This window comes from Triturus cristatus, chromosome 3_2 (assembly GCF_964204655.1).
Source record: "Triturus cristatus chromosome 3_2, aTriCri1.1, whole genome shotgun sequence".
Lineage (NCBI taxonomy): Eukaryota > Metazoa > Chordata > Amphibia > Caudata > Salamandridae > Triturus > Triturus cristatus.
In genome coordinates, this window is record NC_140584.1 from 164,517,541 (window position 1) to 164,526,177 (window position 8,637).

General features: G+C 42.6%; 1 protein-coding gene across 2 annotated transcripts in view; it reads left to right on the top strand.

Moving 5' to 3' along the window:
- The window catches only part of LOC146856955 (FXYD domain-containing ion transport regulator 6-like), a 287,847-nt gene extending 282,805 nt beyond the window's left edge, over positions 1-5,042 (top strand). The window contains exon 8 of one of the 2 annotated variants that reach the window (XM_085647431.1): positions 581-5,042. The gene's annotated coding sequence lies outside the window, so the exon portion shown is untranslated. The remainder of the gene's footprint in view (positions 1-580) is intronic. The other variant, XM_085647432.1, reaches the window with a different exon arrangement.
- The last annotated feature ends 3,595 nt before the right edge of the window (positions 5,043-8,637 follow it).

An 8,637-nucleotide genomic window follows, 5' to 3' on the forward strand; every position in this document is an offset into this window, starting at 1 on the left:
ACTAATAATAACCGCCGAATTTCTCTGGTTTTGTACGAATGAAATGTCCAACTAACTATAACGTCCCTGTGGTTTTTTCAGTGAATTTTTATTATTATTTTATTTTATCAACTGTGAAATGGGTTTCAGGGTTAATCAATAGTCCAAGAGGCTGCATTTGAGGCCACAGGCAGCCTTCCGCTCCCCAATTTAGTTCATTTCTGCCTTGCTTTCTCAGAGTGCAGGCCTTTCATGTAGGAACTTCAGCAAAAAGCTGAATGTAATCCATGTCATACTTACTGATTCTACCAAGTTTCAACTAACATATGTTTTCTTTTCAGGCTTCTTGTCTTTATCATTTTGTCCACCAGGGATTTCAAATATAGTTCCTTTATTTTGTGCAGAACGTTTTTACACACTTCAGCCTTCAGATAAGGATCATTAGGTTGAGTAATTCCTGTTGAACCCCTACCACACAGACCTTAATGTGGGCACCCAAAAGCACCGTAAATGCATGGGCACCAGAGTGGGTTATTATTTGTCTGTAAAGTCCTGGGTGTTATATGCAAATATATGCCACTGATTTCCATCTTTTTTGTAGCAGAAGCTGATGACTGCAGTGGACCAATGGACCACACGGCGTGATGTTTGAAAGAAGAGAAGAAGTTGAGACTGGCCCAGAGGGGGAGACTAAAGGAAGATGCCCCCCTCCCTAAATCCCTTTACACTGTGTCTGTGGCCACAATATGTGCCCTTCTCCTGTACTGTGTATGTGAAGTGTGTGACTCTCATATCTCTGAACAGTTGTTGTTGAAAATAATGTTGTGTTATAGTAAATAATGTATGTCGCTTCTCTGTTTCTGGTGCATCTGAAGTCGTCTCTATCTGTGTGGGAAGGACGGTGGGTAACCGCGGGGTCTTGATTCACCAGAGTGTTACAGAGGGCTTCCAACTACTCCACGCTTGATCACAAACCACAAAGAGCCGAAGGTGCCTCCATGATCAATGGAACACCTTGAGTGAGGTGCCTCTACAGGTCTTCAGGCAGATGGAAATATTTGGCTGGCCTTGTCAGATTTTTGACACAACGCCAAGCCAAGGTTTTGCTGAGAGTCAAGGATGACTTCCAAAAAGGCCTACTGAGAGTGAAATTCACAACGTTGGTAATAAATGGGATTCAAAAGAAAACTCTCTGTCCACATCTTTTTCCTTTACTATCTTTTTCTCATTGATTTCTATCTCTATATTTTATCTCTTCCATTTCCACTTGTTATTTACTCCTGTAATGTCTAATTTCTGTTGGTGTTTCTAATTTCTGAAAAGGATAACATTGGCAAACACGGTGACTGCTGTTGGCAGCTACGACTGCTTGTGTGGGTGTTAGTGATTCATGGAGCTGCTGCTGCCAGTAAGCAGGTGCTGGAAGTGTTCACTTCATCTGCTGCTCCGGCACAACCTAACGTTGTGATACGACATTTGGTGTTGTGCCATGTCCCCTCAGCTGCTATGTGATACACCTGCTACTGATATGTGATAATGTGCATGCTGCATATGCCTGATATCCCTATTGGTGGTGTGTGACATGCAAGGTGCTGATGTGTTATACACCTGTGGTCAGGTGTTATACAGTTGCTGCTGGTGGGTCACCTGCTTCAGATGTGTGATAATACTGCTGGGAATGAGTCATATGCCTCCTGGTGACATGTGATACATCTGATGATAATGTGTGATGTTTTAGCTGCTGATATGCGCTTTACTTTTCAGATGGTATATGACATACATGCTGAGGGAATGTCATACACTTCCTGGTGATGTGTGCTACACTTGATGGCAATATTGTATTATGTGTCAGCTGCTGATGTATGATATACCTGCTGATAATGTGGGAAATACCTGCTGATTATGTGTGCTACATCTGCTGGGGATGTGTTACATGTTAGCTACTGCTACTTGCTGCTAATGGCTGATATTTGGTTTGCTTGTTAGTTATGTCTGATAAACCTGCTGGACAAGCATGGTTTACCTGCTGGTGGTCAGATCTTCCCTTCTGCTGTCTGGGGCACCTACTACTGCTGTGTCATCCAGCTGTTTGTGAGGTGTGGTTCACCTAAATGTGTCATGCGGTTCAGATCTTGTCAATGATATCATAACAGATTGCCCTCAGCTGTCTAGTGTTTCACTGGCACCAAGACCACTCATCCAAGATGGCTCTCTGTCTTTTTAAAATGTCGATAGTACTCAGGAAAATGTATTTGTTTGTTCTGAAGTGTGTATAGAAGTTTAAAGAAATTTAGCAATACCTCTTTCCCTTGTGGCCCAGCATCTTACCACAATGTCAGCCTGCTACAGGTGGCTAATTTAAACATGCAACCAACAGACACAACTCCACTCACTGCGTAAAATCAAAGTTTTGACTTGCATCTTTCTAGTTTGCTTGATTACTTTGTTCCACTTTTTCTTCTTTTTGTGTTAATAATTTCCCTCTTTTTCACTGCAATCTTCCATTTTATTTCTTAGTCTCATGTTACGTTTTTCCGGTCATTCTTCCACGAGCCTCTCTGACCACATCCTGATGGAAAAAATGCCTGAATTAACAAGTCAGGCACTGTACACTGAGCCGGAACACCGTTTCTGACCACCAACCACCAATCAGGTTTGCATGGAAAAATAACAGTATTTGAGACCATCTTTCTTTAAAAGGTCCAAGGCAAAGAAGGCAGAGGTGGTGTAATGAACGAGTCCCTTTTCATGCTGTTCCAGGAATAGTGCAAAGACTCTTATGAAGGCCTCAGCTCCACTTCTTCCCCATGGCACACTGGGTAAACCCTCAAAAAGTAGTGACTTTCAAGTGCCTTTTCAGGCCAGGACCACCTGTGCTTGACACTGGAATCATCGTTTGTCCACTCAAGGACCATGGGTGTCACCAGTGCTTGAAATGGAGAAATAGAAGTGCAGGTACTCTGTAACCAGAGTACCTGATTGTTTCTGAGAAGTGCCGGTACTCACCAATTAAAAGTATTACGTTTTTATTGAGAAGTGCAGGTACTCTCCCTCTCAAAATAAAAAAACCACTGGTACTCAGTACCGGACAGTACCGACCCATTTAAAGCACTGGGTGTCCCAAGCAAACTGACTGTGAACTACAAAATGCCCCTCACTAGTGAAACCTAAGGACTCGTTTGCATATTTTCGGACCATCAGCAGGATCATTATATGTGGCCTAATGGTGTTGGGACGTGCTAAAGGATGACTGAGCAAGAGAAAAAAGGCCTTATGGAAGGACAGCAAAAATGAAAGTTAGACATAGAAGTTTAGATCAACACCTCCACTGGGTTGAAAGGGTAATACAATAGAACGCTTGCTATTATTTTATTTTTTTATACACCGAACATGGTCATCGACTATGAAATCCCAAGAAGGAGGAATCTGATTCCAAAAAAAGTGTAAAAATGAATATAAATGTACTTGGAGTGCATTTGAAAACGTTTTCGCTTTATCTGTCTGCATTTTACTTGTTTGTGTCTTAGCTCTGTGGGTATCTAAGCAACATTCCTTTAAACTAAAAACAAAGAACATCTGATGGTCATTGGAGGAAAAGATGTCAACTGGAACAACAAAATGAATGATCTTTACATTTCCCCAAAACATTGTTAGAAAATATGATTTCACCATTTTCCTCCCAGAAATCCGACGTCGGGGTACGATAGCATCCCTAAATTAAAAGTGAAAGAAACTTACCAACAGGAGGTGTTGTACTTACAAAGGGACTTATTGATCTTTCTGTCTGAATCAAGATTTGATGGGATATTTTTCTGATGTCCTATTTTGTTGTGTCTTGAATTATGCAGGTTTGTAGCCAGTGCCTCTTCAACTTCCTAGAAAGGGAAGTAGGACCCATTTGAGATGGCTTTCCCACCACTTCCTGTCCTTCTTAGACCCTCCTCTTCACCAACATCTTAAAACATTTTTTCCAGACTCACACCCACCTTAGTTCTGCACTCGCCTCATCCAAGACAGCCTCAGAGTTAAGCTGGGGGTGCTGTCAATAATCAATGAGTGTCATTCTTAGGGCAGTAGGAGGGTAACTGAGACCTTCTAAAGAGGACATTTTTAAAGGGATTCTCAAGTATATGCAATCTTCAGAAAGGAATTTTCCTTGATTTAGTAAATCAGAACTCACGCGGTATACTGAGCGAGACTTGTCAGTTCTATACAAACCCGCTGTGTAAGACTGGCCTGAAGAAAAGTTATATTCTCAAATGAGATCAGCTACGTAAACAGCTACAAATGTATCTTATTGCAAAAGCAAGCAAAAATGTAGGAAATGCTACTCCGCTTTCTCTCAGCTCTAACCTGTGTAAGGGGATGCAAGGATCTCAGCGCCGGTGACTCAGAACAGTTCTCACTTTCTGTACATATTTGATTAGTTTTATTGTGCACATCACAAACTGTAACACTTCTAGGCACAATCGAGGATCATAGAGCATTGCCAAGGTGATCTGGTAGAGTTGTTACTGGAAAAGTAGAGGTTTTTAGCTTTTTGTCTTGAAACAATTGAGAATCTACCTTGATGGCCTTCAAACAACTGCGGTCTTTGAGTAAATCTTTCAGTTTCCCAGTGTACCAGTCCACAACTGCCCAGTCAAGAAGCTCGAACATGCTTGTTTCTGAAAGATAGGACTCTGGGGTTGGTTACTCACTGGCTCTCCTACAAAATAGTTCCACTGGGAAGGGCCGAGGCAGCTGGACCCGAGAGCGTACGTCGCCAGGAGGTGTACCGATGTCTACATGGTTCTGTGTGCTGTAGCCTTGTTTTCTCTGCAACTTATTGACTTTATTTAGTTTTCCCTCTCACAGTGCAGAAATCAAACTTTTCACAAACACAAATCCTATGCTTGGCTGTACCTCCATAACAACTTACCTTGGTGTTTAAGTATGTATTTTCTGTAGAGCAGCAAACTGTGACAACATAGGACAGTGCTGAAATAAGTGGTCATTTCATGTAATACAGTACATCAGCCATGAGTGTGTTGTATAATAATAAAGAGAAAAATAATATCAGATTTTCATGGGTGGTATGTTTTTATATTGTTGTGTTGTGACTGACCCCAAACTTTGTAGTGGAAAGCCAAAAGCATCTCAGTAACGTAAAATGTCTTCAGATCAAACACTCAGAGCGATCGATGACCACTGCCTTCTCCACATTTTACTGCAGCTCGTGTGGATCAAATAAAAATACTCAGTTAATTCCCACCTGCATAAAAAAAAACGTAAATAGTGCTGCTGGTCCCCGTGGCCTGTTTCTATACTCAAACTACAGATTTCGTTGAGTCATTGAATTGCATCCATTAATCAGACGGTCATCTATCCTTTACTGAAAAGTAATTTCATCGACCGTTGTTGCAAACATCCATCTCTAATTCACACAATCTACCCATTTACTCAAAATTCAGCTCCTCCATGTAACAAAGTACATTAATTCATCCAAGCATCAGTCACACACAACAATTTAATCATGAGATATTTGGGTTAATATAGTTGATGGCAAGATGCTGCTTTGTATTTCTGATCTAGTTGTTTTTTGGTGCAATATAATGTGTGATCTTTGAATGCTCATCTGCGCTCTGGTAATGAGATATACATTGGGCCTCATCTCTCTGAGAAGCATCATGTAATTTTTGGCTGGTGTTGGAATTTCCGTCTGTATGATGCATCTACTGTACCCTTAGAGCCCGCCGTAGTGGGCTACATGTCGGTATAGCCCAGCTATGGAGGGCTATACCGACATGGCTTTAAGGCCATTAGAACATCCGCCACTAGAGGACAGAATTTTCAAACAAATGAAACAAAGGCCTGATGGAGCTAGAGAGGATTTTAAAACCCGCCAAGCTCCATGAGGCCTTTGTTCACAGCAACAGCTGTGAACAAACATTGGAATGTTGGAGCTCTGGGCTTCTACCGGCCATTAGAAGCCTGAAGCACTCTATTGTTTTCAATTGGGCTCCCAACATTCCAGTGTTCCAGTATAACAGGAAGACTTGTATGTAATTGTTTTACCTGAATTTTACTCCATAGCTTTGCACCACCTGGAGAGCTTCAGCCTTGCTATGTGAATTTAGTGCCAAAAGTGAACCAGGGAGAATTAAGAGTCTTGTTTTTCCAGCTTCGCTGCAATCACTACCAAGAATATAAAGGAAATATGCCACAGAAGAGGGCGCATAATAGAGAGAAAATCCAACAAGGCAGAAGCCAAATCCATGGTCAAAAATCTAGTAAAGAATTCATTGTTTTGGAGTGAAATTACTGAGTGGTTGGAGAAGTTTGCCCTTGACCACAACATGCAGATGATCACAGAGGAGGAACTACTTCCCGGATTTCTGAGCAAAATGCCTAAAGCAGTAGCGATGTAATAGTACAGGGCAGGGGAACTCGCATAGTTGTTAGCATGGAGAAAAGCAAATATGGTTTGGGGTTGGACCAGGGGCCACATGAATGTATTTAAAAAGACTTCACAATGAACAGGCACTGAAGATGAAGAATTAACAACCACTAAGGGAAGATATGACTGAAAAAATATCTGGTGTGTGAATTCTTCCGAAACCACCGTAAAGTAACAATTTGGAAGGAAGTTTATTTTTCCAAACAAATGTTTAAGGCATGTGTTAGTGATGTGATCCGTTTTGTAAGCGCCAACAGGCTGATCCATAGCTGAAAGACTTTAAAGACAATTCCAGTTTCTAAGGGGTTTCAGATGTCTTCACCAAAGACAATTTTCACAAGGTTCAAGTAAAATGGTGTGTTTTTTCATCAAAGGTCCAAAGTGCACAGGGTTTATACAATTGAAAAGGAGAGTTTTGAGATCCTCCTCCAGGATACCTATTTTAAACAAGCATTTGCAAAGCAATAGGTCTCGCATTACTAAAGGTTTGAGCAATTGGCGTTACATTATTATTTGCAATGCCAATAGATCAAACGTTTAGTAATGCGAGACCTATTGCATTGCAAATGCTTGTTAAAACTCAAATAAATTTCAACGTAGTATAAACACTGTTTCTTCAGCCCCTAATGACTTTAGTGCTGAGAAGAAGCTGAAAAAGCCCAGACGTTTTTTTTTTTAACATCAATCTTGTCTTACAACACCAAAGGGATTTGCTTTGTATTGGAGGCTTTATGAAGCTAAATGAGCATGCTTAAAGAATTAAAACCCACCGAGAGAGGACTGCAAAAGAACACAGGTGTTCTGTTAATAACATTGCGCCTAGTTATTTATAGCTTCTTAAGGCTGTGAACAAATACAAACTTCTCAGTGACACTTTGCCAATCACAGACTCAGATTAGAAGCCTTCCATGACTGAATCCAAACGTCTGGCTGTCCTTCACTGAATGCTACACCTCCTTTGCACTTAACCTGGACATTCGCCTTTTCAGATATAAACTTTCTAGCGGTTGTCCTCTCACATAAGTATACATGGAGCACTGATACTCTGCCCGAAAAAAGAGTGATGGCGGAACCAGAGAGATAAAATGGAATGCAGAAAGAAGCCAACGAGGCTGAGGAAACCATGTGAAGTAGAGGCTGAGTAAAGACAACTCTATCTTAGTCAAGATGTGTATTTCCATTTCGTCCATTTCCTGCTACTTCCAATACGATATCCTGTTTAACTCTCCTCCATGGACACAGTAAGTCAGCCACCAGAAGTGTTATCAGTGCAGAGGTTCGTGGATAGAAGCTAAAAGTAGAAAAAACTGTAAACTTTTAACTTACCTGCCCGCTGCTGGCTCCTCTGGAGGCACGGAACAGAGACACCCCATGCAGGGCTCGAGTCGGGGTACCACGCGGGTGGACGGCGTCCCCCCACTTATTTTACCAGGTTTTTCCGGGTGGACGCCGTCCCCCCTGCCCAAAAGCTGGACAGCATTGTGTGAGCAGAGAGCCCGGGTGGGAGGGAAGTTTCCCGTAAATTACCAAAGATATGCTAATATTTGTAATTGGAGACTTTAAGAGGCACCGGTGGTGTGTGCAGGCTGGAGTGATTGGGAGGCGGAGCGAGCAGGCGTTGGCGGTTAACGCTTGGAATGTGTGTCCTTCTGTATCTTGTGCACTTTTGAGCACTTCATTGTGCAACTGGGGCACCCCCTCGGGGGAGTGGGGGGGAGGGGGGGTTGCAAAGGACATCGAGGAACAGACCAGGGGTAGCAGTGCTGTGAAATGCCCCGTCATCTAAAGGCATATGAACACTCATGAGATTCCTGTTGTGACGTCACTTCCGGTGACAGCGTCCCCCCACTTCTTTTCATGAGATTCCTGTTGTGACGTCACTTCCGGTGACAGCGTCCCCCCACTTCTTTTTTTAGGACTTGTGCCCTGACCCCATGGCTTCAAAGTACAGACCCAAGTATGTAAGTATCCCGGGTCTGTGGTCGCTGCTCCACAGAAGAGCTTTTCGTAACTTTATCTGTACGGAAAAGTGCCCCCAGGCCTCTTCATTCTTCGGCGCACAGGGAAAGATGTGTGCGAGCAAAGGCCCTGGAAGGAGTCAACAGCAGCTGCAATGGTACTGGGTTCGGAGGCTCGGTCTTGTAGGGCTAACTCTCACCCAGCTGTTAGTCTTAGAAAGTGCGCAGTCTGATTTGATGCGCGAAAGACGTACATTGGCA